The sequence below is a fragment of the Rana temporaria genome, chromosome 13 (assembly GCF_905171775.1).
Source record: "Rana temporaria chromosome 13, aRanTem1.1, whole genome shotgun sequence".
In the NCBI taxonomy this organism is placed as follows: domain Eukaryota; kingdom Metazoa; phylum Chordata; class Amphibia; order Anura; family Ranidae; genus Rana; species Rana temporaria.
Genome location: NC_053501.1, coordinates 112,152,112 through 112,177,846, shown reverse-complemented (window position 1 = coordinate 112,177,846; position 25,735 = coordinate 112,152,112). Strand labels below are relative to the sequence as shown.

The following is a 25,735-nucleotide window of genomic DNA, read 5'->3' as shown; positions in this document are numbered from 1 at the left end:
CCATTATGAGGGGTTCCCACCATCCCTGTGCTGAGTTCCTGGGTCTGTACACCTGCTGTGCCCATTATGAGGGGTTCCCACCATCCCTGTGCTGAGTTCCCGGATCTGTACACCTGCTGTGCCAATTATGAGGAGGGGTTCCCACCATCCCTGTGCTGAGTTGCCAAGTCTGTACACCTGCTGTGCCCATGAGAGGTTCCCACCATCCCTGTGCCGAGTTGCCAAGTCTACACCCGCTGTGCCCATTATGAGGGGTTCCCACCATCCCTGTGCCGAGTTCCCGGGTCTGTACACCTACAGTGCCCATTATGAGGGGTTCCCACCATCCCTGTGCTGAGTTCCTGGGTCTGTACACCTGCTGTGCCCATTATGAGGGGTTCCCACCATCCCTGTGCTGAGTTCCCGGGTCTGTACACCTGCTGTGCCCATTATGAGGGGTTCCCACCATCCCTGTGCCGAGTTCCCGGGTCTGTACACCTACAGTGCCCATTATGAGGGGTTTCCACCATCCCTGTGCTGAGTTCCCGGGTCTGTACACCTGCTGTGCCCATTATGAGGGGTTTCCACCATCCCTGTGCTGAGTTCCCGGGTCTGTACACCTGCTGTGCCCATTATGAGGGGTTCCCACCATCCCTGTGCCGCGTTCCCGGGCCTGGAATTACCGTACTGCAGGAATCTCACTGTTGGAGAATCCAGGACATACGAGAAGCCAGGGGCCGACTCCAACCACCAGCTCCACCTAAGACTAAATCACCACTCTGGACGGATTTGTCCCAAACCTGTACTTGCCAGCTTGAGTCTGAAAACGACGAGTTGCTTCAAGTGACAGACAGTTCTTTCAGATGCATAATAAATGAATTACGTAAATATTTTATCTGACAGCACGCAAACCACTGAATGCCAAGTCGCCCATCGTATGGCGGGAGGGGAGATGGAGATCACCATTTTGTTCAGACATAAAATAGGAAAAGGGTGGGGGGTTTGGGGTTCCGTGTTTTTATTTCTTAATTAACACTCTGGAGATCTAAATACGGAGGCGAATGCTAATTACCCTCCGAACGCCTGGAGTCTGGAATTAGTATGGGAAGGAGATCATTATATAGAGCAGAAATTTAATCAAGCCGTACGTGCTGTTAATATTGTCACTGGGCCGCCTTTTTCAGCCTCTTCCGCAAATAAGCCGCCACGCAGCGTAGGCAACCGGTGCCGCGAGCCTCATTGACATCGCAAGACCCGGTGAATCAGCAGGCTGGATCCGATCCCCCCCCGATTGCCGCCAATTGACAGACTCTACGGGCCCAGGATGTAAAAGAAGGGACTAGTCCTCAAACATTTATTTTTTCGTCCCCTCCAGTGCCTATACTTTAACCACTTCTCCAATACATGTAGCTCCATTGTAAAAACCCTGTGACTTTGCCATATAGGACATGGCATGTCAACTACCACCTTCATTAACCACCAGAGCCTGAACGAACTACCACTAGGGCCCCATTGCACACAGACCAGGGTACGGGGTACACTGTGTGCAATTGCCAGTGACCTTGTAGAGTAGGATGACCAGACAACACCCAACTGACCAGACTGAGGACACCGTCCCCGAAGCCAGTCTGTCCCTGGGATTTGTCCACGGGTTGGAGTGGCGGGGCAGCCGGTACTCTTTCCCCAGGTGCAACATTTAGGGGGTGCAAAATTATTACTGTGACCTGGCCATGTTCAGAATGCCTCCCCCGATAGGGTGACTAGACTTCCCTAGTTTGTGGTGGTCAGTGTAGGCAAAATGGGTGGGTAGGTCAGTGTAGGCAAAATGGGTGGGTAGGTCAGTGTAGGCAAAATGGGTGGGTAGGTCAGTGTAGGCAAACGGGTGGGTAGGTCAGTGTAGGCAAACGAGTGGGTAGGTCAGTGTAGGCAAACGAGTGGGTAGGTCAGTGTAGGCAAACGAGTGGGTAGGTCAGTGTAGGCAAACGAGTGGGTAGGTCAGTGTAGGCAAACGAGTGGGTAGGTCAGTGTAGGCAAACGAGTGGGTAGGTCAGTGTAGGCAAACGAGTGGGTAGGTCAGTGTAGGCAAACGAGTGGGTAGAAGAAGGGGGAAGGTAGAGGGTACTTAAATTTCGACCATGGGATGCAAATTTTTCCACCATGTTCAATTGCAGCTATTTGGATACTGTCTGGTCAGTTGAGGTCACCATTTTAGGCCTTCAATGCTTTGCCATTGACAAAACAAAACAAAAAAAAAAAGAAGGAGTAATCAAATTTGAGCCTTTTCCTCATTTTTGTTGCCTGTAGCGATGAATCAGAATCCTCTTTTCCAAGTGACAGTTGGAAACATACCATGGTTGACACAAACCCTCAAACCTGTCCCGTACTTTTCACATCACGGAATCAGGAAAACTCAACTGCCATATGAGCAATGTCCCTAGTGAACTTACGCTTACAGCCTTAATTGGCGTTTTCCCTTTGGATTGTAGAACGCAAGGTAAAAATAAAAAATGCAGACAACAGATGTGAAAACGTATACTAAAGGCCCCTGTGAGTCACATGACCATTTTACGACATGGCGAGGCGAGTCGGATCTGCCTTTAAAGAGGTGACCACATCTCTGGTGACACAGCAGTGAATACAGCAAGGGGGGCCCCCATTGCACAGGGCACATATTAAGAGTCCCGGACAATGATTAACACCGGCTTTTGTGTGCAGATCACCACTAAAGAATGAAGGAAGAGGAATGCCTCTGGGGGCGACGATCGCATGTGAATGAGGCAGATGCCTGGGAGGGGGGGGGGGGGGGGGGGGGGGGGGGTGGGGGGGGGGGGGGGGGAGGGAGCAATTCACTCCCTTGTGGGGGTCATAAAATACATACAGAAGGGTGAAACCATCTATTGAAAATCTTCCAACCACTTTACAACTCAAAGCCAGGCACAATTTTTTTTCCCCCTCCGAGCAGTTCCATTACTACGGCGGACAATTTTGAGAAGTTTCATCACCACGGCAACTATATTTTAGACAGCAATGTTAACCTGGCCATTTTTTTTTTTAGACAGTATACCAAGATCAGGCAACTAAGATAATAAAAGCAACCATTTCAAAGTATTACAGGAGGAGGTAGCCATGTTTAAAAAGGGCACCAATGTTAAGGCGGATATAAATATATATATCACACACACACACACACACACACACACACCTGACAAACCAGCTGTTTTATAATAAACTTCTAATGAGCTCTAATCATCCTTCATCTAGGAAAGGAAGAATGGTGATAGCGGTGAAAAAAATAAATAAAATTAATAATATGATGCACAACAAAGAATCCCATTTGAAACTCCACCCAATATTTAAATAGAAAAAAAAATATGCATATTTTAGGTTACATTAACAGGTCAAAAGGTTATCATACAAGTCCCGCCAACCCAGAGTACAACAAACGTTTGCTAAATGGGGTGCTGCAATGGGCACCAAAAGTCTCCCTTTAAGGTGCGGCAAGGGGTACTCCGCTGTGTTCCATCTCCTATCCAAAGTAACCCATTTGGATAAATATTTTGGAGTTAATTTTACTGACAGAAAGGATACTCATGCTTCCCAGGTGAGTAATTTCAGTAGCTATTACTCCGATATGTACTTTGTTAGAAGTCAACTTATATTAGCGTTATTATATTTGGGATATCATGGCCTCATCCAGCCCGGAAGAGGGGTCTGTATCTATCTATAGAGACAGGACATCAAAAGACACCCTCCCCCATTGCACCACAAGACTGGACCACACGCAGCTGTATAAACAAATCTAGCTCCTTGTAGCTAGGCCGTGTACACTACTGTATCTTCAGAAAACATAGATAAGCTTTGTAGAAGCCGTTCAGGCAAATAGTCAAGATGCTGAAAAAATAAATGGCGTATTATTTCACACGCTCTTGTATAGGAAGTACAAAGATGGAACAACTGGCCTGGACAAGAAAGGATTGGCCAACATGAAGTAAATGGGCAACTCACTGCAAGTCTTTACGTACACTTTAATAATCTGGAAGGGTTTGGGTACCCAAAAGAGCCAGGATTTGGTCACGTTACATTGATTTAACGACAGATGTATGGTCCTTCCTGGAAGGGGATTGTAGCCATATCAGCGCACTTGCAACCTAAAACAAAAATTAGTACACCTTTGTGTTATTAGTACAGCTTGGACCTTGAAGGGGTTAGAGCCGGTTCACACTGGGGCGACTCGGCCGCCTGACAAGTCGCGTCCCATTCTATTCAATAGAAGCGACGCAAGTCGCTCCGACGTAGAAAAAGGTTCTTGTACGACTTGCATTGACTTCTATACAGAAGTCATTTTGCAAATCGCCTCTGAAGTCGTCTTCAGGACGCCTTGCCGAGTCGCCCCCCAAAGTCGTGCCGCCCCAGTGTGAACCGGGTCACACACCCCAAATGCTTGTTCTAAAAATGTGGATGATATTGCAAATTAAAGCATCACGAACAGTACTCAATTGTCTTAAGGCCGGTACACACGATTGGGATTTTCTGACAACTAATTGTGTGATGGCTGGGTTTTTGTCAGATAATCCGACCGTTTGTATGCTTCATCGGACAATTGTTGGAATTTCCGACAACAAAATGTGGGATAGCATGCTCTCAACTTTTCCCGACAACAAAATGCGTTCCGTCGGATTATCCGATCGGGTGTACACAAAAGTCTTTCAGACTAAAATCCAAAGTACAAAACACGCATGCGGCGAAGAAATGCCAACCATAAGGACAACATTAGTAGAAGTTGCCCAAAGGGTGGCGCTAAAGCAGAAGCAGAAAAACCCATGTCGTTTCGTGAATGTTGGCTGAAGAAGTCCTGCCGTCTGTATGCAGAACAAGTTCACGGCCAACGCCCGTTGCACAAAATGTGTGTACAAGGCTTTCCGGTAAACATTTTTTGGCCACGTGTCTTCCACGCAGAATTCAGGACAGGAATTGAGGCCTCCTGACCATACGCATTACAATCTGATGTACAATCTCCATTAAGATTACCACACGCATTAGGTTGGTCATGCACTGTTCGAATTTCGCTTGGTCCCAGACGAACTAGTCAAAATTCCATTATTGGGTGACCCTTCCACCCAACATCCTTGGATTGAAAAATTGAAAGGAGCTGGACGAAAAATGGTGCCCCGAATAGCAGTTGCATCCAATTAGATACAAGTACTGTCCGGGTATTCTGACAGCCACCGGCGCAGGCTGTTGGAATACCATTAGCCTCTGTGGGAGATTCATCCAGCCAGCTGCTAGACTTTGTTTCGGTCAATCTTTGTGGGCAGCACAGTGGCTAAGTAGTTAGCACTTCCGCCTAGCAGCACTGGGGTCGTTGGTTCAAATCCAGATCATGGCACTACCTGCCTGGAGTTTTCATGTTCTACCTGTGCCTGCATGGGTTTCCTTTCACACTCCAAAGACATGCTGGTAGGTTAATTAGCAAAGTATGTGTATGCATGCAAGTTAGGGACCTTAGAGTGCAAGCTCCCTGAGGGCAGGAACTGATGTGACTGCTCAATTATATACATGTGTTGCGTAAATTAACAGCACTATACAAGTACCTGTAATCTATACGGACATGACCAGCCTTACAATTTGACCATAAAACCAAACTCTAATGCCCTGTACACACGATCGGAATTTCCGACAACAATTGTTCGATGTGAGCTTTTGGTCGGATATTCTGACCGTGTGTAGGTTCCCTTAGACATTTGCTGTCGGAATTTCCAACAAATGTTTGAGAGCTCGTTCAAAATTTTTCTGACAAAAGTTCTTGTCGGAAATTCCGATCGCATGTATGCAATTTCGACCCACAAAAATCCTACACATGCTCGGAATCATTGAACTTAATTTTCCTCATTGTAGTGTTGTACGTCACTGCGTTTTTTGACGTTCGCAATTTCCGACAACATTTATGTGACCGTGTGTATGCAAGACAAGTTTGAGCGAACATCCGTCGAAAAAAGAAATAAAAAAATTCCACGGTTTTGTCGTCGGAATGTCCGATCGTTTGTACGCGGCATAACAGTTTATTCAGGTCATGTCCAATCCAGCAGGCCCTAGACCTACACAGTTGTTGGTGGATCTAGAAGAGATTGTATAAATCAAAAAACTAAAGCCTGGTACACACCTGCCCCCCCCCCCAACATTCTGACAGATCTGTACCAACCATGCCAGGATAGTTCAGCGATCTCCCCCGCTGAGCTGTTGTGTTCTGACAGGGGGGATGGCCCCCGCACCAGGCCACTCCGACTACCATTGGCTGAGAGCGCCGATCGGGAGTCAGTCGACTGCTGGTTTTCCAACATGCATGTCCGACAGAAGCCGGTCGAATAGCCAACTTCTGTTTTTTGGCAGTTTTCCCGAAAAAAAATCACACGGAGCATACACACGGTTCAAATTCCCGGCCAAAAGCTCTCATCGGACAATTTCCGATGGGAAAACCGTCCATGTGTACGGGGCATCAGGCTTTTTTTGAACAGGCCACGGTCTTCCGACATTCGACCCGTGCGTACGGAGTTTACCAATTGGTAAAATTAAGAGATCCAACAAGGCTTGAGACTAGAGGCCAGTTTCTTGGTTTTACAGATTTCCACGCCAAAGAATATTCTAAACACGGCCGCCTATCTCCCTCCCGAAAATTGTAACAATTAAGCACAAGATGTTGGTGTCGTTGGGGTTATCAGCTTGAAAAATTAAAAGGCGAAATCGGAATTCCTGGATGTGCGGTCATTTCTTTTCTTACACAAAAATTGTACGCTTGCAAGATACACCAAAGATAGTCCAAGATATTATCATACTCATGTGTCAAGGTTCCACAACAAGGCCTCAAAGTATGGAAGCCATTGAAATATTATGACAGCCAGGCCATCAACCCAATTTTCTTGACAGCCTTCTTCGGTCTACCAGTACCTCTAGGCTTGCTGTAGAGAAAAGACAACTTGTCCGGTATCCATGTATGCACAATGTTTTTCTAAGGCTGTACTTGTATAATCTCAGAAATTATCCAGCAGTATGGATTATTTTCCCCAAGCCGTACCATGATTAAAATTTACGTCAAGCACCTTGAACCTTCATTGTCATGATAGGAGGGGAAAAAAAAAAAAAAATATATATATATAATTAAAAAAAAAACTTCTACAATAGCCCGACAGCTTGTACATAGACGAGAGCTAAAATAGGATATGTGATAGCTAAATAACACCGTACTGCAAGCAGAAAGGGGATACTGTTAAAAAGAAAGCCAACACGTCATTCTCACATGTCTCTAATTCGCTCCCGGCTCTTTTTAGAAAAATAGGTGAGGCATTCTACCGGTAGGACCAGGGCCGTCTTAAAAGCATCATGGGCCCCCGGGCAAAGTAATGCACTGGGGCCCCTACCAGCTTAAACATATTCATTAGTACTTTTAATAAAATTGATTTTACAAAAGGAAAAGATTCCATAGATCAATGACTAGTTAGCACAAAGGGCACAGTACAGGGAGGGGTAGGCTGGCACAATACTGGGATCAGGAGGGCACGACCATATCGGGACAGTTTAGTAAAAAGCATGGACTGTCCCAGCAAATCTGATGTAATGCAAAATTGTGGGGCCCCCTCATGTACCTGGGGGCCCTGGGCAGTGCCCTTGCATCAAGATGGCCCTGGGTAGGACTATCTGTAGCTTAGGCCAGGAGTCTCCAAACTATGGCCTCTGGACAAAATCCGGCTTACTTGAAGATTTTATCTAGCCCACTGGTGTAAGAGGGAACCCGATTTAAGGGGGACTCCTAAGGAGGACCACGATTGGCTCAAGGTTTACTCGGCATGAAGTTTAGTCTTTGTTCTAAATCTTATAAAAAAAAAAACAAAAAAAAAAACGCCTCTATGAAAATTGTATTACTTTATTGAAATTTGATTTGTTCCCTTCATAAAACCAATTGGAATATTTCTTAAGGCCCATAAACACACGATTGGACTTTATGACAACAGTCCGACGGACGTGTTTTATCGAACAATCTGGCCGTGTGTACGCTCCATCGGACAATAATATTCTGTTTTTCAAAAACAGACAAATGTTCGCTGTGCATGCTCTCAAACTTTCCGGCAACAAATGTCCGATGGAGGATAATCCGAGCGTGTGCACACAAGTCCATCGAACTAAAATCCAAAAGTACAAAACACGCATGCTCTGAACCAATGCTAAAGATCAGACAACAATAGAAAAAGTTGCCCAAAGGGTGGCGGTAAAGAGCTAAAAAAAATTAAAAAAAAAAACACGTGGTTTGGTGTATGTTGGCTGAAAATGTTCTGCCGTGTGAATGCAGAACAAGTTCACGGCCAACGCCCTTCGGACCAAAATCCACGGAAAAGTCAGATGGAAGTCCGATCGCGTGTATGAGGCTTTAGATATACAGTTTGGTCCTTGCACCAAGGAGTTTGGGCTGTCTTTGGCCAAAGCCAGGGGTCTCCACCAAGAGCAATGGGCACAAACTCATCCCATCATCTTCTGAGAGCCACCCAAAGCATCCATCACTGAAGAGGAATCTCTTCATAGAAAAGGATACATAGGTTCACGGCTTTTGGAAGTCTGAGCTTACTGCCCAAAGCTTGGACAACCAAAAAAAGAGTTGCAAAAGGAGTTGGGGGGGGGGGGGGGGGATGAGAAAGTGGCCGACATCAGGAAGATCTGGCACTGCTTGCCTCTGCCTGGACTTGGTCCCTTGGTATTTTTTGGCAGAGGATTATAAACAATGGTCTTCTTGGCCACTTTTCAAGGTTTGGACCTATGAACTCTTGTCGTTTTGGTTAATAAAAAAATAAGAACGGGTATTGTCTGACATGAGAGGGTTCTGTATTACCCTTGGTGGTCACTCAGCTTGAGAATTTGAATGTTGGCTACGGGTATCACACATAGCTTGTTATTGCCTCCAATGAAACCAGCGAGTTGGGATCTTGAGTGAAGTTCGAGTCACGGTAAACCCGCGGTTACTACCAAATACATTCAAATCAGTCTTCCTTGCAACCGTTTTCAGAAATTCCATCCTCCTGGAATTGGCTTAGGAGTCCAGAGAGCTAAAAGGTCAAATAATATAAAAAGTAGAGCATCTTCAGTCCTTATAAAAAATGTGAATCCAGCATGCAGTCATGTGACTAGCGTCGGGGCATGGCCTCTGCCAAAGATCCCAAGGGTCCAAATCCTGGCAGAGGCAAGCAGTCAGCAGATTTTCCTGAGCGATCTGATGTCAGCCACTTCTCACTAGGGTTGTCCCGATACCGAGCATTTGCGCAAGTACTTGTACTCACACAAATGCTCCCGATGCCTTAGCCGAAACCTGGAATAGGAAGTCAGCGGGCGGAGTGTCGAGCGAGTCCTGAAGGAAGTAAGCCAGCAAGGCGTTCAGGGCGCAGCCGCATCATCATTTGGGATCGGCAACCGGAGCCGTTGTTCTCCTGATGAAGGTACCCCCGGCGGATAATGACCCCCCCTGCACTGCGCAGTACGAACCACAACGGAGCCGCCAAAGATGTACAGCTGCGAGTGAGCTGCACACGGCGCCTGCGCGGCAGGACACCGTCAGTGCTTGAAAATCCTGACGCCCATCTTGTTACACCCTGCACTCGGCCACAGTATGCCAGCAGCAGACATCTTGTTACACCCAGCCCATATAGTTTGGGCTGGGTGTAACAAGATGGCCGCTGCTGCTTTTAATGCGGCCAGGTGAAAGGAGTACCAGGATGGGCGTTGCAGGCAGCCATCCCCAATGGTATTTTAGTGCCTGCCCATCATTGCCATCTATCAGTGCCGGCCAGCCGTCAGTGCCAGCCATCTATCAGTGCCACCTACTCTGTATTGTGCTTTAAGAAACTGTCACATGACATACTTTTCCAACCGTCACCCTATAATATATGAATGAAACAAAACAACCATAAACATATGCAAAGGGTAAAATAATAAAACTCAATGGGAGCGTTATGTGGAAAATCACCACAAGCTGCCATGATGACTGGCATAAGTATAGACATAACAGACCGGGCACCTGCTATGGGGCCCAGAAGAGTTTGATTCCATAGACCTAAATGCAGATAGCAATAACATTTCTATACAAAAATCTATGATTGTCTGGAGACCTCCATAGGGCTGCCATGAAAGCAATTAGTATTCTGTATTAGTAGATGAATCACCTTTGAGATGGAGATTAGAGAGGCAGGGGGCCCCGTTCATGGGCTTTGCTATGGGGCTCCATCACACATAATTATGGTGCTCGACACAGAATGGCTATGATACTTTGGCACCCCACGGTGATGCCGGAGCTCCAAAAGTCCCTCAACATGCCTAACAGTCAAGATCAGTGGTGGCCCACGTAAGAGGCGGAGGGGGGGGGGGGGGTTCAACTGCAGCACCTAATGGCCAGAGCAGACAGTTGGGCTACAGGAGATGGTCAGGGGGCAGAAGACGGGCTACAGGTGTGGTTGGAGCAGTGGCGGTGCGTCCATAAGGGGCGCATGGGCGCTCCCCCCTCTGTCCTGGCACTGCTTTATCACCATATATAGATATATGAATCTATGGCCGCTGCGGCCCCTTTATTACAGCGGCGGGGTCGTTTTTTGTTTTTTTTGGAAGCACCTGATCAGAGTCATAGGCTCTAATAGGCGCCCAAAAAAGGTGAACAGCGGGCGCCATGCTGGGCGCTCCCTGTTCGCTCTGCCAACACTGAACCACCTCTCAGCTAATCAGGTGCTCGGGTCTGTTACCTGACAGGATCAAAACGTCAAGGGCTGCGATTGGACGCCTGAGAGAGAGGACGGAAGAAGACATGGAGGACAATGCCACTGACCCACTGCGAGATGGGTAAGTGCCAGGCAGCATTTGATGGGTCACAGTAGCGGCAACTGATGGGGTCACAGTAGCGGCAACTGATGGGGTCACAGTAGCGGCTCCAACTGATGGGGGCGCAAGTGGCTCCAACTGATGGGGTCACAGTAGCGGCTCCAACTGATGGGGTCACAGTAGCGGCTCCAACTGATGGGGGCGCAAGTGGCTCCAACTGATGGGGGCGCAAGTGGCTCCAACTGATGGGGGCGCAAGTGGCTCCAACTGATGGGGGCGCAAGTGGCTCCAACAGATGGGGGCGCAAGTGGCTCCAACAGATGGGGGCGCAAGTGGCTCCAACAGATGGGGGCGCAAGTGGCTCCAACTGATGGGGGCGCAAGTGCTCCTACTGATGGGGGGCGCAAGTGGCTCCAACTGATGGGGGGCGCAAGTGGCTCCAACAGATTGGGGGCGCAAGTGGCTCCAACAGATGGGGGCGCAAGTGGCTCCAACAGATGGGGGCGCAAGTGGCTCCAACAGATGGGGGCGCAAGTGGCTCCAACTGATGGGGGCGCAAGTGGCTCCAACTGATGGGGGCGCAAGTGGCTCCAACTGATGGGGGCGCAAGTGGCTCCAACTGATGGGGGCGCAGATTTTATTTTTTCCCCCCCACTTTGCTTGCGCCCCCCAAAAATTTTGAGCACCAGCCGCCACTGGGTTGGAGACTCAAGATATGCTTTAGAGACTAGAACTACGTTACAGGAGACTGCTAGAAGTCACTACCCTTCGTTCACAACGCTCCCACTACTGACCACTGTGGTCCAAGGACTGACTGTCACTACCAAAGGGTGGCAGGTAGGTGACCAGGGTGGTAGATTATCTGCTCCCAGGACAGGTTCGGTTCACTTTTCATTCATCATATCCAAAAGAATAACCAACTAACAATAGGTTTGATTCTTTTTCACCACCTTCCATGGTTGGACCTACTCGTCCGTCACCGGATAACAAAAGAATTCGTCTGACATCAGAGAGTTCTGTATTCCTCATGGTGGCCACTCAGCTTGAGAATTTGAATATTGGCTACAGGCATCACACACAGTTTTTATTGCATACCAACACTCGCCTGGTATTGAGCCCGTATACCAGTGCCAACCGCAACGGTTAAAGCCCAACAGTCTAGTGACGTGACCTCACAATAAGTTGAATTTCCACACTCCTGTTCTACATTCCAGCCCAGGACGTTTCTGCAGCATCAGGACGGGGGAGGGGCCTGTTCCCTGCCTTTGTACGCATGACGCCGGCTTGTCACAACCCAACTAAACCACTACAAAATCCGCATGCTACGGGTTTACATGATGCCAAAAATTTTGGAAAAGAAAATTTCTATTTCGGGTGGGTCGACTGTTCCTAAACCAGCGAGGCTCGAAAAATTGGCCACTTTTAGGGAAGAAAAAGGAAACGCAGGGCATTACCTCCTTTCTATGGCATGCACAAGCAGTGGGGAAGGGGGTGCAGTTGTGCATCCTTGCCCCGGGCGCTTCATGAACCCGTTCCAGTACTGGTCACATGTATGGTTGCCTAAAGCGGTCACCTATCTTCTCCCGAAAAAAAAAATACCAGTACCATTATAACCGGCCAGGGAGGTGAACAAGGCGTTAATGCTCCTATCCGAGTCAGGTATTTAAGACGACGTGGCTACGCACACCTCCACATTATAAAACTAAGGAAAGAAATATATATATATATATATATATATATATATATATATATTTTCAAATTTCCCGCGTCGTATCTTTGTTTTGAATCCTCAAAACAAAGATACGACGGCATCTGGGTTAGATCCGACAGGCGTCCTTCGGATCTTAGATGCAATTCTTTGGCGTCCGCTGGGTGGCGTTGCCGTCGTATTCCGCGTCGAGTATGCAAATTAGCTATCTCCGACGATCCACGAACGTACGAGCGGCCGTCGCATTCTTTTACGTCGTTTCCGTTCGGCTTTTTTTTTTTGGCGTATAGTTAAAGCGGCTATTTGGTGGCGTACGCAATGTTAAGTATGGCCGTCGCTCCCGCGTCGAATTTGAAAATATTTAAATTTTGTTTGCGTAAGTCGTCCGTGAATGGGGCTGGACGTAATTTACGTCCACGTCAAAACAATGAGGTCCTTGCGACGTCATTTAGCGCAATGCACGGCAGGATATTTAGGGACGGCGCATGCGCGGTTCGTTCCGCGCCCCCTACTCGCCGATTTGAATTATGCGCCGTTACGCCGCGAGACATACGCTACGCCGCTGTAACTTACGGCGCAAATTCTTTGTGGATTCAAAGATTTAAAAAGTAAGTTACAGCGGCGTAGCGTATCTCACATACGCTGCGCCCATGCAATTCTACGAGGATCTGCCCCACAGTGTTTTGTCCCCCCCCCCCCCCGACTTCAAATTCATTTTAATTGGGGCAGATTCAGGTACCGCTGCGCACTTCTTACGGAGGCGCAGCGTCCCGTTTTTGCCCTGCGCCCCCGCAAATTGTTTGCGCTACGCTTCATTCACGAAGCGGTAGCCACGTAATTTGCGTGGGCGCTCTTCAAAAATGCCCGGCGTAAGGGCACGTAATTTAAATGATCCCGTAGGGGGCGTGGATCATTTAAATTAGGCGCGTTCCCCGCGCCGAACGTAGTGCGCATGCTCCATCGGGAAACTTTCCCGACGTGCATTGCGGCAAATGACGTCGCAAGGACGTCATTTGCTTCAAAGTGAACGTGAATGGCGTCCAGCGCCATTCACGATTCACTTACGCAAACAACGTTCAATTTTAAATTCGCGACGCGGGAACGACGGCGTACGGAAACTACGTAAACTGCGTACGCAAGGCTCGCGAATCGGCGTTAGTATGCAGTTTGCATACTATACACTGACCACAACGGGAACGCCACCTAGCGGCCTGCGTAAGAATGCAGCCTAAGATGTGACCGCATAAGAGCCTTATGCCAGTCATTTCTTAGGTTGCAGTCGGCGTATCGAGGTTCCTGAATCAGGAGCATTCGATACGCCGGGGCAAGTAAGCAATTGCGCTGCGTAACTATGGTTACGCAGACGCAATTGCTCTCTGAATCTGGGCCATTATTTTTAATAAAAAAAAAAAAAAAAAAAACAACCTCCTAATCCAGCATGGCATTCATTGACCAAAACAAATCTTTAAGCAGTCTTGTCTGAACAAATATTTTGTATCCTATTATTTATAAATATATAAAAATAAATGATTTTTGACCAAATTTGTTTTGGTCAACAGATGCCATGCTGGATTATAAAAATTAAAAAAATAAATAAAAATTAAATACATTTGAAAAAAAAAAAAAAAAAAAAAACCCACACACATTTTATTAAAAAAGTGTGTGGGTTTTCCCCCCCCCCCCCCCCTCTTCAAATTTATTTAATTTTTTTTTTTTTTTTTAATTTTTATAATCCAGCATGGCATCTGTTGACCAAAACAAATTTTTTAGCGGTCTTGTCTAAACAAATATTTTGTATCCTATTATTTATAAATATATAAAAATAAATAAAAAGCATACTAAATATATTTTAATTTATAAAAAAAATTGTTTTGGTCAACAGATGCCATGCTGGAATATAAAAAAAAAAAAAAATAATAATTAAATAAATTTGAAGAGAAAAAAAAAAAAAAAAAACCCACACACATTTTATTAAAAAAGCTCTCGCACACTTTTATAGTTAGCAGATTCCAGACGTTTTTATCTCGCGGTTGATACAGATCGCAGCGGACGCATCGATATCTCTCCAGCGCCCGAAAAGCTAATAATTAAAACTTAATTTTCCATTTCCCAGGCTCTCCCAAACACCCATTTATCATCGCAGGCCACTCGTCTGAAATAAAACACGACAAAAAGGTCGCGAATTTTCGAAAGAAAAATCACCCCGAGCAAACAATCTGCACTCCACAGCGTCTAGCAACTCAAAACAAATGATCATTTGATGGAGGGGATTAGGGATTGGCTGCAAAGCAGACAGTGCCTTTTCCCCTCAGCTGCGGCCCAGGAACCTGACTCCTCCGCCCGAGCCGCGGCTCAGGAAAGGCCGCGGCTTCACAAGGCCTACGGGGGGGGGGGGGGATTTAAAGGAGACGTCAGTCTTTAGAAGGCGGATTAAAGGCATCGATCGTTTCCTTGTGAGCATAGCCATAGATCGGATCGGCTCCTCTCCTTCTATGTGCAGATCAGGGTTACCAATAACGATTTATATCGCGCCGTCAACCCCTGCGGCGCAGTACAAAACAAAGATTATAAACCAGGCCGTATAATACATCCATTACAGATACATACATTGCGTATAAAGATCACGTTTCTGCTCACTGTAGGATTTTGATTGGCCCATTGTACAAAAATTGGATGACAGCGACATCAACCGTCCAATCCAATCACAGGACGGCCTTTAATTACGTGGTTGCTAGTAAAGAGCCGCTCAATTGGTCAATCAAAAATCTGAGGGCCAGATTCAGGTAGATCCGCGTATCTTTGCGGCGGCGTAACGTATCCGATTTACGTTACGCCTCCGCAACTTAGACGGGCAAGTGCAGTATTCTCAAAGCACTTGCTCCGTAAGTTGCGGCGGCGTAGCGTAAATCGTCCGGCGTAAGCCCGCCTAATTCAAATTTTGAAGAGGTGGGCGTGTGTTATGTAAATCGGGCTTGACCCGACGTGATTGACGTTTTTCCCCCGAACGGCGCATGCGCCGTCCGTGGAATTTCCCAGTGTGCATTGCTCCTAATACGCCGCAAGGACGTCATTGGTTTCGACGTGAACGTAAATGACGTCCAGCCCCATTCACGGACGAATTACGCAAACAACGTAAAAAAAAATTCAAAATTCGACGCGGGAACGACGGCCATACTTAACATTGGTACGCCGCACTTATGCCACCATATAGCAGGGGTAACTATACGCCGGGAAAAGCCCAACGTAAACGGCGTAACTTTACTGCGTCGGCCGGGCGTACGTTCGGGAATTCGCGTATCTAGCTGATTTACATATTTCGACGCGTAAATCAGCGTACACGCCCCTAGCGGCCAGCGTAAATATGCAGTTACGATCCGACGGCGCAAGAGACTTACGCATAGATATCTATTAGATCCGACAGGCGTAACTGATTCCAAGAATCAGGCGCATAGATACGACTGGCCGGACGCAGAGATACGACGGCGTATCTCCTCTAAGAATCTGGCCCTGAGAGCGTAGGGTCAGCTAAGGCCAGCGATGGCGAACCTTGACACCCAGATATTTTGGAACTACATTTCCCATGATGCTCTGGCACTCAGCAATGTAGTGGAGCATCATGGGAAATGTAGTTCCAAAGCATCTGGGGTGCCAAGGTTCGCCATCGCTGGCTTAGGCCCTCAGGGTAATCTGTACAAAAATTGGCGAAAGTGATGGCAGTTGGCCAATCAAAAAATGTTGAGGACTCTCACAAGGTGGCCCATATATTTGCTAGTTGGTCAGCCAAAATCTAAGCGTGTAGGGTCGGTTTTTTTTTTTGGGGGGGGGGTCACTCATACAAAAATTGGCAAATGTGACATTGGTTGGCCAATCAAAAAAAATTTTGGTAAATCTAGACAGATGGCCCTTTTGTTACGTAGTTGGTGGTAAAAAGCGGCCTGGTTGGTCAGTCAATATCCTACAGTCACGTTAGGCTCTCCGATGAATGGCTTAGGTTTTTGGTGGTCACTTGAAACCAAAAATTGGCGATTTCGACAAAAATTGGCGAAAGTGACGGCTATAGGACAGTTATAATTTAGATTTATCTAGCGGGACGGTAAATTTTAGTTGCCGGTAAAAAGCTGCCTAGGAGGTCAATCACCAATTTTTGGTTTCAAGTGAACACCAAGGGGCAGATTCACGTAGAATTGCCCTGGCGCAGCGTATCAGAGATACGCTACGCCGCCGTATCTTACCTGGCGGAATTTCGAATCCAGGAAGATTTCGCGCCGTAAGTTACGGCGGCGTAGTGTATTTCTCGGCGCGTATTTCAAATTGGGGCGGGTAGGGGGGCGTGATTAATTTAAATGAAGCGTGTCCCCGCGCCGATTGAACTGCGCATGCTCCGTTTTGAAATTTCCCGCCGTGCTTTGCGCGAAATGACGTCGCACCGACGTCATTTTTTGAACTTCGACGTGAGTTACGTCCTTTCCTATTCACGGACGACTTACGCAAAAAAAAAAAATGTAAAATTTGACGCGGGAACGGCGGCCATACTTAACATGGCAAGTCTATCTATACGCCACAAAATAACAGCTTTAACTATATGCCAGGAAAAGCCGACCAGCGACGACGTAAGAGAATGCGACGGCTGCGCATACCTTCGTGGATCGCCGGAAAAAGCTAATTAGCATACCCGACGCGGATAACGACGCAAACTCCACCCAGCGGGCGCCGAAGTATTGCACCTACGATCCAAAGGCGTACGCCTGTCGGATCGAAGCCAGAAGCCGTCGTATCTTGGTTTGAGGATTCAAACTAAAGATACGAACGCGGCAAATTTGAAAGTACGCCGGTGTATCAGTAGATACGCCGGCGTACTTGCTCTGAGAATCTGGCCCCAAGATCCTAAGCGGTTGGCCTAGGTTCTCGGAGCCACGCATACAAAAAAAGTTAGGTAAATCTTGACAGATGGCCTCTTTATTGGGCAACTGGCAGGAAAAAGCAGCCTAGTTGTCGATCAATCAATATCTTACGGTCACGTTAGACTCTCCGAGTCAGTCATACAAAAATTGGCGCATGCAACATTGGTTGGCAGTTTTAAAGAAAATTTGGTAAATCTAGACAGAGGGCCCCTTTATTACGCAGGTGGAGGTAAAAAGTGGCCTAGTTGGTCGATCAATATTTTCCGGTCGGCTTAGGTTCTCTAAATCACTCAGGTGGCCTTAGAAAGCGGCCTAGTTGGTCGATATGTTTGTAGGGTTGACTTAGGTTCTCGGAGTTATTCGTATAAAAATTGGCAAACATGACATCAGTTGAATCGTAAATCGTAAAATTTACGTAAATCTAGACAGACAGTCTTTTTATTGGGAAACTGGCAGTAAAAAGCAGCCTAGTTGGTCGATCAATATCTTACGGTCAGTCATACAAAAATTGGCGCATGCGACATTGGTTGGCCAATTTAAAGAAAATTAGGTAAATCGGAACAAGAGGGCCCCCTTTATTACGCAGGTGGTGGTAGAAAGTGGCCTAGTTGGTTAATCAATATGTTAGTTTGTATTTGGTGGAATTTGGCTCTCGCAGTCCTTCGTACAAAAATAGGCGAACATGACAGCAGTTGGCAAAGCGCAAAATTTTGGTAAATCTTGACAGGTGGCCCCTTGATTACGCAGTGGCCTAATCGATAAAAGATCAATATCTTATAGTCGGCTTAGGCTCTCGGAGTCACTCAGGTGGAGGTAGAAAGCGGCCTAGTTGGCCGATAGGCTCTCGTACAAAAATTAGCAAAACACGACTTTGGTTGGTCAATCGTAAAATTTACGTAAATCTAGGACAGACGGCCCCTTTATTACGTAGCTGGCAGTAATAAGAGCTCCAAGGGGTTGATTGACATCTTAGCCTGTATGGTCAGCTTAGGCTCTTGGAGTCAGTTGTACAAAAACTGCCAAATGTGACATTGGTTGGCCAATCGAAAAAAAAATTAGGTAAATCTAGACAGACGGCCCCTTTTAATACACAGGTGGTGGCCTACACGGTCAATCAAAACCTTAGCCTGTACAGTTGGCCAATCAAATAACATACACGAGTCCAACAGGGACCTCCGATCGCACCATCGGTGGTAAAAAAGCGACTTAGCCGGTCGATCGAAATCAGCGCATACAGTCAGTTAGGGCTCTTTTGTACAAAAATTGGCGAATGCGACATCAGTTGGCCAATCCAATAATTTACATAGATCTAGACAGATGGGACCCCCCTTTTTTTTTTGCACGGTTGTCAATAAAAGAGGCTTAAAAATCGGTCAATCAAAATCTTAATGTGTATGGTCGGCTCTTGGGTTCTTTAGCAGATCAGACATGCGTTTGCACAGGGCAGTAGACGCCTAAATCAAAGGGGGGAAGGGGGTCTATAAAATCACGGTGGGTCATTTTGGCACGGTCACAACCCCCGAGGTTGTAGTGCCGATCGGCCATGTGTGCAAAGGAACTACAGCCATGCCTAGGATTGAGCAGATCTTCCAAGATCTCACCAGATCACCACTCCTGACCGGTGGGGGCAGACAGATCTTCTAAGATCTCACCAGATCACCACTCCTGACCGGTGGGGGCAGACAGATCTTCTAAGATCTCACCAGATCACCACTCCTGACCGGTGGGGGCAGACAGATCTTCTAAGATCTCACCAGATCACCACTCCTGACCGGTGGGGGGGGGGCGGACAGATCTTCTAAGATCTCACCAGATCACCACTCCTGACCGGTGGGGGGGGGGGCGGACAGATCTTCTAAGATCTCACCAGATCACCACTCCTGACCGGTGGGGGGCGGACAGATCTTCCCCCAGCAGCACACAGATGAGTCAGATCAGTTACAATGTATCAGCTCAGCTTTACAATGTACCAGCTCAGTGTTACAATGTATCCACTCCAGAAAACCCCTCCCCCACCACCACCCCCCTCCCCCTTTTTCTGATTTCCAGACCCCCCAACAAGTGCCAGAAACATGAAATAGCAGATTAGATGGAGCTCTTACCTCGCCAGCCGCTCTCAGCAAAGTCCCAGTGAGCAGATCCCAGATCCCTGGATCCCTTCCTGGTGGGGGGGGGTGAGATGTGGGGCTGTGTTCTTTTTTAGGAAGGCAGGAGGAGGGAAGGGACTCCCTTTTGTATCAGGAAGCTTTTGTTTCCCAGCATTGCATTAAAAAATCCACATTTTGCAGAGGAGGGTGGGGGGGGGGGGGAGGCAGTTTCCAGTCCTGGCTGGGCGGCGGAGAGGGGGGACAGGATCCCACAGGCCAGATGGGGGAAAAAAACAACAAAAAATCAAAAACATTCAAAAAAAGGCAAATCAAAAAACATTCATGAATTCCCAGGTCTGAGGCTTGGCCGGGTGTTCCTGGTCTGTGTGTCTCTCTGTCTCCTGGAGCCTACAATGCAGTTTGAACACCTCTATAGCTCTTCCAAGGACAGCCCAGCCCCCATCCTCCTCCTCCTCCTCCTCCTCCCCCCCCCTCACCATCCCTCCTACTCCTCCCTCACCATTGTCTACACTGGGCTCCTCTATCCCATTTCCTTCTAATGTGTCGCTCTTTCAAACCCACAGCAGACCTTTAGGGCTTTCGCCTGATCTTATTTGGGATATTATCGCCAAGACGCAAGCGCTTTGTTGGCCCGGTGGGAATAAAATCGGATCGAAGGGCGTCCTGTAGACGATTGTACGAAAAAGTGCGGTTCAACCTGGAACGAGACATGGGGACGTTTACAAATTAAATACTATTTAGTAAATAATATAATATTATTACATAGGATTTTATATGTATTATTAAATAGGATTTTATTATTATATTTGTTATTAAATATAATTTGTTTTTATTATTACTATTTAATTTATTTTTATTATTACTATTTAATTTATTTTTATTAAATAGGATTTTTAGTGTATCATTATTTTTTATTATTACTAAATAGGATTTTAGTATTATTATTATTATTATTATTATTATTATTATTATTATTATTATTATTATTAATATTATTATTATTATATTTATTATTAAATATAAATTATTTTTATTATTATTTATTTCTATTAAGTAGGATTTTTATTTTATCATTATGTATTATTATTATTATTAAATAGGATTTTTATTTAATTATAATATTATTATTATTATTATTATTATTATTATTATTATTATTATTATTGATTTATTTATTTTATCATTATTTTTATTATTATTTTTTATTAAATAGGATTTTATTTTATCATCATTATTATTATTATTATTATTATTATTATTATTATTATTATTAATATTATTAGGATTTACTATTATTATTTATTATAATTATTTTTTATTAAATAGGATATTTTATCATTATTTTTTATTATTATTTATTATAATGGTTTATTATTTTTTTTTTATTAAATAGGATATTTATTTTATCATTATTTTTTATTTATTGGTATTAAATACTATTATTATTATTATTATTATTATTATTATTATTATTATTATTATTATTGATATTATTTATTTATTATAATTGTTATTATTTATTTTATATTTTTTATTAAATACGATTTTTATTTTATCATTTTTTTATGTATTATTATTAAATACGATTTTTATTATTATTAGAACTGTTATTATTATTATTATTATTATTATTATTATTATTATTATTATTATTATTATTTATACATTTTTATTTTTTATCAAATAGCATTTTTATTTTATCATTATTTATTATTATTATTATTATTATTATTATTATTATTATTATTATTATTAAATACGATTTTTATTATTACTATTTTATTTATTATTGATATTTTTATTATTTTTTTATTATTTTTTATTAAATAGAATTTTTGTTTTATCATAATTTTTTACTTATTATTATTAAATAGGATTTGTATTATTGTTATTTATTATAATTTTTGTTGTTATTATTTTTTTTTATTATTAAATAGGATTTTTTTTATCATTTTTTTATGTATTATTATTATTAAATACAATTTTTATTATTATTAGAATTGTTATTATTATTTATACATTTTTATTTTTATTAAATAGGATTTTTATTTTCTCATTATTTATTATTATTATTAAATAACATTTTTATTATTACTATTTTATTTATTATTGATATTATTATTATTTCTTTATTTTCATTTTTTATTAAATAGGATTTTTGTTTTATCATAATTTTCTACTTATTATTAATACATAGAATTTGTATTATTATTATTATTATTATTATTATTATTATTATTTATTATACATTTTGTTGTTATTATTATTATTATTATTATTATTATTTTTTTATTAAATAGGATTTTTATTTTATCATTTTTTTTAATTATTATTTTATTATTTATTATAATTGTTATTATTGTTATTCATTTTTATTAAATAAGATTTTTATTTTATCATTATTTTGTAATCATTATTATTATTGATAATAAGATTGTAATGTAACTTTTTTATTTATACATAAATATAATGTAGTATTATTATTATTACTACAACATATGCTTTTTTAATTATTATTATTTTATTTATTATAATATTCATATTATTGTTGATGTTATTAATAATATTATTTTATTTATTATTAAACAGTATTTTTTATAATATTATTATTATTATTATTTTGTTATTATTATTTATTGTTAGATAATATTTCTTAGTACAGTACAGAGTATTTATTGAATGTCCTGCTCCACCTGGAGGAAGTCTGCAAACCTACAGATATTCCCTGATTCTCTTATGCCTGATGGCACCTTAGGACACATTTTTACCGCTTTTACAGTAAAGAATCCTCACTGCTGTTGACGGTTAAACCTGCTTTCCATACTTCTGTGCACAACTTTCCAGTAAGTTTATAATATGGGCCATTTATGTATTTACATCATGTGGTCATACCAACCCCCCAGCCTGTCCTGTACCGGGGTCATTATCACCGACAATCTTATCGGATGTTGTATGCAGTGTATGGAGGGGAAAATCTTCACACTTCACATTCCCCGAGTCACTACAAATCTACAGTGTGCTCTGCGCTGTCCGCTCTGCACTGTGTGCTCTGCGCTCTGCACTGTGTGCTCTGAACTGTGTGCTCTGCGCTGTCTGCAATGCACTGTGCGCTCTGCGCTGTCCGCTCTGCGCTGTCTGCTCTGCACTGTGTGCTCTGAACTGTGTGCTCTGCGCTGTCTGCAATGCGCTGTCCGATCTGCGCTGTCCGCTCTGCGCTGTCTGCTCTGCGCTGTGTGCTCTGCGCTGTCTGCTCTGCACTGTGTGCTCTGCGCTGTCCACTCTGCACTGTGCGCTGTTCCGCTCTGCACTGTGCGCTCTGAGCTGTGAGCTCTGCGCTGTGCGTTTTTGCACTGTCTGCTCTGCACTGTGCCCTCTGAGCTGTGTGTCTGCACTATGTACTCTGAGCTGTGTGCTCTGCGCCATCCACTCTGCACTGTGTGCTCTGCGCTGTGCGTTTTGTGCTGTCCACTATGCACTGTGTGCTCTGCGCTGTGTGTTTTGTGCTGTCCACTATGCACTGTGTGCTCTGCGCTGTGCGTTTTGCGCTGTCCACTCTGCACTGTACCCTTTGAACTGTGTGTTCTGCACTCTGTGCTGTGCGCTCTGTGTTGTGCGCTGTGCCCTCTGAACTGTGTGTTCTGCACTGTGCTGTGCCCTCTGAACTGTGTGTTCTGCACTGTGTGCTCTGTGCTGTGCCCTCTGAACTGTGTGTTCTGCACTGTGTGCTCTGTGCTGTGCCCTCTGCACTGTGTGCTCTGTGCTGTGCCCTCTGAACTGTGTGTTCTGCACTGTGTGCTCTGTGCTGTGTGCTCTGCACTGTGTGCTCTGTGCTGTGCCCTCTGAACTGTGTGTTCTGCACTGTGTGCTGTGTGCTCTGCACTGTGTGCTCTGTGCTGTGTGCTCTGCACTGTGTGCTGTGCGCTCTGCACTGTGTGCTCTGTGCTGTGCCCTCTGAACTGTGTGTTCTGCACTGTGTGCTCTGTGCTGTGCCCTCTGAACTGTGTGTTCTGCACTGTGTGCTCTGTGCTGTGTGCTCTGCACTGTGTGCTGTGCGCTCTGCACTGTGTGCTCTGTGCTGTGCCCTCTGAACTGTGTGTTCTGCACTGTGTGCTCTGTGCTGTGCCCTCTGAACTGTGTGCTCTGTGCTGTGCGCTCTACGCTATGTGTTCTGTGCTGTCCACTCTGCACTGTCCGCTTCCCCTAATAGGAATTCCCCTTTTTCATCATCAATGGCAGCTCATTCCTCCTGTGACAGGCTGGGGGAGGAGCCAGCTTACCTAACACCCTCCCCCTGCAGGTCTCACTTTTCCATTTTTTTTAGTTTTAACCCTTTATAGGTGAGGAGGGGGAGGAGGAGGTTGCTGAGCAGGCGCTGTGGAAATCCCTCCCTAGTCATTCTGCACTGCCGAGTAGCCAGCGGTGGAAAGTCTGCTCTTGCAGTGCCGAGTAGCCAGCGGTGGAAAGTCTGCTCTTGCAGTGCCGAGTAGCCAGCGGTGGAAAGTCTGCTCTTGCAGTGCCGAGTAGCCAGCGGTGGAAAGTCTGCTCTTGCAGTGACGAGTAGCCAGCGGTGGAAAGTCTGCTCTTGCTGTGCCGAGTAGCCAGCGGTGGAAAGTCTGCTCTTGCTTTAGTTTTCTTTTTTTAAATCTCCCACCATGCACTGCAGGCCGATTTCACAACGGAGATGAAAGGAAAATAAAAGCCATAAATCCTCTCTGTCGGGATGACGGCGTTGTGTATAAAGTTTAATGGCGTTGGTCAGAGCTATATGATTGGCTCCGCCCCCACCTGCCGCATCATTAAATATATGACAAGTATTTGTTCACCTCCCGTCATTGTGAGAGATTTCACCAAGTCTGCCCCCTGCTGTCTGCAAAAAAGGATCAGTGTCAGCTGGGATGCTGTCTTCACATTTTCTATACGGCCCTCCCCCTCCGTCTTGTACCGCCTCCTCTCCTGGACTGAATCGGCTTCTTCTGATCTCACCGCACACTGCGAGCTTCTAACCATGTGCATCAGAAGCTGCAGCAAGTCAGATAAAGCTCCGCCCCATTTCCTGGCAGCACTTTCCTTCCCAGCCTGACCCGCCCCTTTCATTCATTGGATGGCTTTCAATCATAGAAGCTCAGCGTCACGTGTGGGGGCGTTACCTATGTAAATACAGCCGGCCTAGGAACGCCCACTCCTCCAGACTGATACCCACCCAATCAGGGCATTGTGATATTCGCATAACTCCTCCCACTGCTTGCTTCAGGACTGAGAGCTCTTGGGAGGAGCACAGAGGCAGGAAAAGGGGGAGGTACTTCTCACGAAACGCGTTGCTCCACTCATCACTGAATTTTAATAAACTTTCCTAATAATAACATCACGGGTGACGACCTCTGTTTCCAGGTCAGTCCTGACCACACCCACCATCACAGTTCTGACCACACCCACCATCACAGTCCTGACCACACCCACCATCACAGTCCTGACCACGTTCACATCACAGCTCTGACCACACCCACTATTACAGTCCGACCACACCCACTATCACAGGTCTGGCCACACCCACAACACAGTCCTGACCACACCCACCATCACAGTCCTGACCACACCCACCATCACAGTTCTAACCACACCCACCATTACATTCCTGACCAAACTCATCATCACAGTCCCGACCACACCCACTATCACAGTTCTGACCACACCCACCACCACAGTTCTGACCACACCCACCTTCACAGTCCTGATCACACCCACTATCACAGTCCTGACCACACCCACCTTCACAGTCCTGACCACACCCACCACCACAGTCCTGACCACACCCACCACCACAGTTCTAACCACACCCATCATTACATTCTTGACCACACCCACCACCACAGTCCTGACCACACCCACTATCACAGTTCTGACCACACCCACAATCACAGTCCTGACTGGCCACACCCACCATCACAGTCCTGACCAAACCCACATCACAGTTCTAACCCCACCCACCATCACAGTTCTAACCCCACGCACCATCACATTTATAACCACACCCACCATCACAGTCCTGACCACACCCATATCACAGTTCAAACCCCACCCACCGTCACAGTTCTAACCCCACCCACCGTCACAGTTCTGACCGCACCCACCATCACAGTATTGACCACACCCACATCACAATCCTGACCACACCCACCATCACAGTTCTAACCACACCC

General features: G+C 45.2%; 1 protein-coding gene across 1 annotated transcript in view; it reads right to left on the bottom strand.

Moving 5' to 3' along the window:
* VANGL2 (VANGL planar cell polarity protein 2) overlaps window positions 1-19,955 on the bottom strand; it is a 132,071-nt gene extending 112,116 nt beyond the window's left edge. Inside the window, exon 1 of the mRNA XM_040333050.1 lies at window positions 19,533-19,955. The gene's annotated coding sequence lies outside the window, so the exon portion shown is untranslated. The remainder of the gene's footprint in view (window positions 1-19,532) is intronic.
* Window positions 19,956-25,735: the final 5,780 nt, after the last annotated feature.